Below are 6,391 nucleotides of genomic sequence, written 5' to 3'. Positions count from 1 at the left end.
AGTAGCCTAGTTTTGCTGTTTTACATCTAACCAGTGGTGCAAATAACTGACATGTCCAAATGGGCCTTGATGAAATCGCGTCAGCTAGACTGTTCATACACATTTTAACGGGCCAAAGTTGAAGAGCTTTTGTCCGTTATTGTTCGTGCAAATATAGGCTGATTCATGTTCCCTTGCATTGTGTAACTGAGGTCCATGGCTAGTCTGGCTTTCATCAGACCAAGCTCAATATTTTAAGAAATCATAAATAGCGGGCAGATCAGGCTGGGTTCACCCAGCCTAGTCCATAGGCACCGATATTGTTTAATTTTCCGATTGAGATATACACGCTCTGGCTATTCTAAATGCAAAAATGCATCAGGGAGTTATGACAAAACGGTAACTAACAAACTAGATCCTAATAGAAAGCTGTTAGCTTCCCTAAGCTACAGGTAGGATTGTAAGGTAGGCCTATTTACAACATAAATTGTCAATAGGCTATGCTGGCGACACAAATAAAATCTCTTTTGAAACCAATGGCTTCGCCTTACAGTATCAAAGCGGACTTAAACTGCCATATCGTGGCGAAAAATTGTAATAACATTCAAGCAGCTCCATGAGTCAAGGAAAGCGCGAATGAAGTAGCCACTTCTAGCAGCCATAATGAAATGAAGGTGTCATTGTTTGGATACTTCACACACACGTGCTTTTTAATTTCACAAGACTACAACTACCAAGCTGTAATCAAAGCACATCGATTCCCCTCTCACACCATGCACGCACTTAAAACAAAATAAACAGGCGTCTCAGTCTCACGCATGTATAGGCAAAACTTGCAGAGTTTACCACTGGCCACTAGGGGGTAGTATCTCATTAAGACAGCTTACCTTACCAGCTCAGTTAAGAGTCGGCCATATTGTTTTTGCCAGCATTACAGACGTTCCTGTTACAGAGGTTGAATATTAAGCTGTGAACATAATTCATGTTCACTGTCATTCTTTATTACTGTTTTGTTGCTGTCAAGGTTGGTTAAGTTCTTACTGATATTTATGTTAGACATGTGCATGTAGGAATTACTGATTGTAGCTTATGTTGCTATTTTGTGTATTGCTGCAGGGCTTCTTCATCTTTGTCATTAAACAAGTAATTTGACATCGAGGAGTGTATTTCTTCATGAAGAAGCCATGGTTGTCGTTGAATGTTCTGTTCCTGGCTGCGCTTTCAAAACCGGAGATGTGTCTGAAGCACTCGCCATTGCTCTGTTGACAAATCACGGACTTGTCCATCAGAACCCGCCGTCCCAAGCCCCGACCCCACAGGGCCCAAAACTTGATCGGCCCAAAGTCGACGTTGGTGTAACGGTAGAGGAATGTAAAGTCAAAGTCAAAGTCAAAGTCAGCTTTATTGTCAATTTCTTCACATGTTCCAGACATACAAAGAGATCGAAATTACGTTTCTCACTATCCCACGGTGAAGACTAGACATATTTTACCAATTTAGGTCCACAGACAAACATAGCATTCAAGTAAACAAAAAAGTAAGTAAATAAGTAAATAAGAGGGCACATATAATAAAAAAAAAAATAAGAGCAGCAAAATTTGGTTGAAATTGTGCATAGACAGTCAATAAAATACTAGTGCAAAGTCAGGCCAATAAAAGGCTTGGGTAGTTCTGTTTGACCTAAGTAAGAAAGAAAGTGGCATAGTGGTGCAAGTTATGTAAGAGCAGCAGAAGTGTTGTGTTTTCAGGACAACAACACCAAGTTGTAAAGTGTACAAGTGTGCAAGTGGAGTAGTGCAGGCGGCCATTTTTGGTCCAATGTCCAGGATGTTATGTAGCTGAGGGTGGAGGGGGGAGAGGAGGGAGAGAGTTCAGCATCCTTACAGCTTGGTGTATGAAGCTGTTGGTGAGTCTGGTAGTGCGGGAGCGCAGGCTTCTGTACCTCTTCCCAGAGAGGAATGTGTTCATCCGCCGCTGGGATGTCTTTCGCACCGGCTCAGGCATAGGAGCGGCCCAGGCCCCTTTCCAGTTATTTCAGTGCGCTGGACCTGAACTTGGAGACAGCCTGTTGAAAGCCAATCCCAAAATTGCGTCCGGACCCCTAGTGGATCTGACCACTGCCATGCGTTCACTAGCTGTCATCCCAGTTGCCACATGTGTCCTGCGCACCGAGCTGCTTCAGTTACACCAGGAACGTGATGAAGCATTCCGTGCCTTCACTGCTAGAGTGCGAGGAAAAGCGGAGACATGCGCCTACAGCGCAGTATGCGAGTGTGGCAAGGATGTGGACTATACCGACCACATTATCCGTGATGTTCTACTCAACGGTATTTATGATTCAGACATACGGCGTGAAACACTGGGGATACCTGACATTCTGACAAAAGCAATAAACGATGTAATTGCAGTCGTTGAAAACAAGGAAATGGCCCGCAATGCTTTTCCTTCATCCACTCTGTCAGCTATGTCATCATTCCAGCGCCTAAAGAAAAACCCGCAGACGAGCCCCGCCCCGACCCCAGCCCCTGCCCCAGCGGACAGGACTAAACGAGCCTCATGCCCGGACTGTAAAAGCACCTTTAAGGTCTTCACAGAGGGTTCTCGCGGATGGAATACCAAGCCTCACCAGATTTGCATCGATTGCTACAGGGCCCGCCGACAGAAGCGGCGGCGACAGCCATTAATCAACAGTCAGCAGGCTGCCCTGGAGTCAGAGCCGATCTCCCAGATTTCAGTGGTTCAATTCAGAGCACGCCTTGGCCGACGCTGCGGGGGCCGTTGCCACGCTCAGATTACACACAGCACTGTCAATAATCCCACACCCATCAGGCTTGAGCACCACATTTTCTCCAGGGGTGAATGGAGGCGGGCCAAGCTAAAAGACCACCCCCGAGTCTTAATCACCATCTCGGTTGACAGGTCAGTCGGGCCTAGGGACAGCATCAGCAACCAAGGCTCGGACAATGAGGTTACCATATCCGCTGTTGCAGACACTGGCGCACAATCTGATCTGTGGTCTCTGGAGGAGTTCCTCGCCTGCGGATTCTCACGTGCCGACCTGCGTCCCGTCAATCTCAGCCTGTCGGCCGCCAATCGTTCCCCCATAGCCATTGAGGGAGCTTTCTTCTCTAAGCTCTCGACAGCACCCAGCGACATATGTGTGGCGTCCTGCCGTTCAATGGTGTACGTGAGCAGCTCAGTTCGGGCGATGTACCTCTCCTATGAGTCATTGCTTGACCTCGGCCTCCTACCTAAGGACTTCCCATCAAGTAACAGTGGAGGAGGGCCCAGTGGGCATGGCCCTGGCACCCGAGACACACCGGACAAGCCTTTGTCTGTGAATTCAATGAGGTCCACCAATGATGGCTGCAAAGACCAAACTAATCCCCATGACACTCAGTGCTCATGCCCCCAGCATACAGTCCCTCCACCACGGCCTCAGGCATTACCGTTCCCCTGCACACCGGAGAACAACGGTCGGATGAAAGATTGGCTGCTCGAGAGATATGCCTCATCTACATTCAACACTTGCCCTCATCGAGCTTTGCCTTGCATGGAGGGGCCACCCATTGAGATGCACGTGGACCCAGCTGCCACGCCAAGAGCATGCCACACTGCGGCCATTGTGCCTCTGCATTGGCAGCAAAGGGTCCTTGATGACCTCCTTCGGGACGAGGCCCTTGGAGTCATTGAACGTGTGCCATACAGTGAACCAGTGACATGGTGCCATCGCATGGTGGTCACTCGGAAGCACGACGGCTCCCCCCGCAGGACCGTTGACCTCTCTCCTCTCAACAAGTTCTGCCAACGTGAAACCTTCGCCACTGAGTCCCCATTCCACCTCGCACGTCGCATCCCGAAGGACACCTGGAAAACCGTCACAGACGCCTGGAACGGCTACCATAGTGTGCCCCTGCGTGATTCGGATCGTCATCTTACCACCTTTATCACGCCCTTTGGCCGCTGGCGCTACACCAGGGCGCCACAGGGCTTCCTGTCATCCGGGGATGGCTACAACCGCCGTTTCAACGCTGTCCTCTCAGACTTCGAGCGCAAAGAACGTTGTGTGGATGACTCTATCCACTATGACACCGACCTGGTACAACACTGGTGGAGGACCATCGACTTCCTGACACATGTCGGCCGGTCAGGCATTGTGTTAAACCCAGATAAGTTTCAATTTGCGGAAAGGAGCGTAGATTTTGCTGGGTTCAGGGTGTCGGACATTACCATAGAACCTCTCCCGAAGTACTTGGACGCCATCCGAGACTTCCCCACCCCAGACTCCACGACAGATATCAGAAGCTGGTTCGCCTTGTCAACCAGGTGGCGAACTATGCCCAGTTGCGTGACACTATGGCGCCATTCAAGCCATTCCTCAGCCCACGCTGCATATTTTCATGGTCCTCTGATCTGGAGAAAGCCTTCCAAACGTCCAAGCGAGCCATAATCAGAGCCATCCGTGAGGGCGTGGAGATCTACGATATGCGGAAGCGCACCTGCCTCCGCCCTGACTGGTCCAGGCGTGGTATTGGCTACTTCCTGCTCCAGCAACATTGTAGCTGCACTTCAGGCATACCGGACTGCTGCTCTGGAGGATGGAGGATCACCCTCGCCGGTTCACGGTTCCTATCCTCGGCGGAGCAACGCTACGCGGCCGTCGAAGGAGAGGCCCTGGCAGTGGCCTGGGGCCTGGAGCAAACGCGCTATTTCACACAAGGATGTGACAACCTCGTCGTGGTCACTGACCATAAACCCCTTGTCAAGATCTTTGGTGACCGGACGCTAGATGAGATTACAAACTCACGCCTGTTCAGACTCAAGCAGCGGACCCTCCCCTGGCGCTTTGACATTGTGTACCTGCCTGGCGTTAGCAACCATGCCGCTGATGCTACTTCGAGACACCCCTCCATCTCGGGCTCTGCAAACAGCCTCTCACTGGGATCACCAAGCATACCTGATGCTGTAGAATCAGCACTTATGGCGTCCATCCGTGACAATGCACAAGAACTTGGAGCCATATCATGGTCCCTTCTCGCACGAGAGACGGCAGCTGACTCATGCCTTGGCCACCTTCTGTACCTGATCGAGCACGAGGGTAGGGTGGACGTCAATGACCCTGTTCTGGCGAGTCTGTCTCCAGTCTGTGAGTCCATCTATGCACTAGATGGCGTGCTCCTGTATCTTGATCGTGTCATAGTTCCGCCGTCCCTTCGTGACAGAATCCTTCGGCACCTCCATGCCGCCCACCAAGGAACCTCTGCGATGGAGCAGCGGGCCCGTGCCATAGTGTACTGGCCAGGAATGTCGAAGGACATCCGAGCCACCAGGTACAGATGTTCAGAATGTAACCGCAATGCTCCATCACAGGCAGCCACGCCCCCCTTACCATCCTCACCACCGTCCACCCCATTCGAGGCGGTGTTTGCTGACTTCTTTGATTACGGAGGCCGCCACTACCTAGTTATCGGGGATCGACTCTCGGGCTGGGTGGAGGTCCTAAGCTCCACGGCAGGGTCCGATCTAGGGGGCTCAGCTGGCTTGGTTCGCCACCTCCGCACGTTCTTCGCCACCTTTGGCGTGCCAGAGGAGCTTTCAAGCGACGGTGGTCCAGAGTTCAAAGCTAGCCATACTGAGGACTTCCTCCGCCTATGGCACGTCAGTCATCGCGTGTCCTCTGTCGGTTTCCCACAATCGAATGGGAGAGCGGAAGTTGCAGTGAAGACTGCTAAGCGCCTTCTGATGTCCAACACTGGCCCAACTGGCAGTCTTGATCATGACCGCTTTTTGCGTGCCATGTTACAGTTGCGCAACACACCTGACTCCGACTGCAACCTCTCACCGGCACAGATTATATTCGGCCGTCCCCTTCGAGATTCGTTTCTGTTCGTCAACAGACTAGAAAAATTCTCAAACCCTCACATCCGGCCGCTCTGGCGCCAAGCATGGGCGGCGAAGGAGGATGCCCTTCGGACCCGGATATCCCGCACCACTGAGTCTTTGAGGACTCACTCGAGATCACTCCGCCCATTGGCACTTGGTGAGAAGGTATTCCTCCAGAATCAGCAGGGCCCAAGTCCACACAAGTGGGACAGGTCCGGGGTGGTAGTGGAGTCGCTAGGACATGATCAGTATCGGATTAAGGTTGACGGGTCGGGACGCTTGACTTTGCGTAACCGACGATTCCTTCGCGGCTACACGCCGGCTACCCCATACGACCAGCAGCGGCCGGCTGTGCTGTTGCCACCTCCCACGACCTTGGCACACCAGCCCCCGCCTGTCCACCTGGAGCCAGTGATGCCCCAGGGAATCATCCCACGAGCAGCAGATGGGCCCCATGACACGGCTTTGAACGCCTCCCCGCCGGCGCCATCTGATGGGTCAACCACTGATCTCAGGGACCAAGCTCACC

This window comes from Alosa alosa, chromosome 1, assembly GCF_017589495.1.
Source record: "Alosa alosa isolate M-15738 ecotype Scorff River chromosome 1, AALO_Geno_1.1, whole genome shotgun sequence".
In the NCBI taxonomy this organism is placed as follows: domain Eukaryota; kingdom Metazoa; phylum Chordata; class Actinopteri; order Clupeiformes; family Clupeidae; genus Alosa; species Alosa alosa.
Note: the sequence above shows the minus strand (reverse complement) of the source record.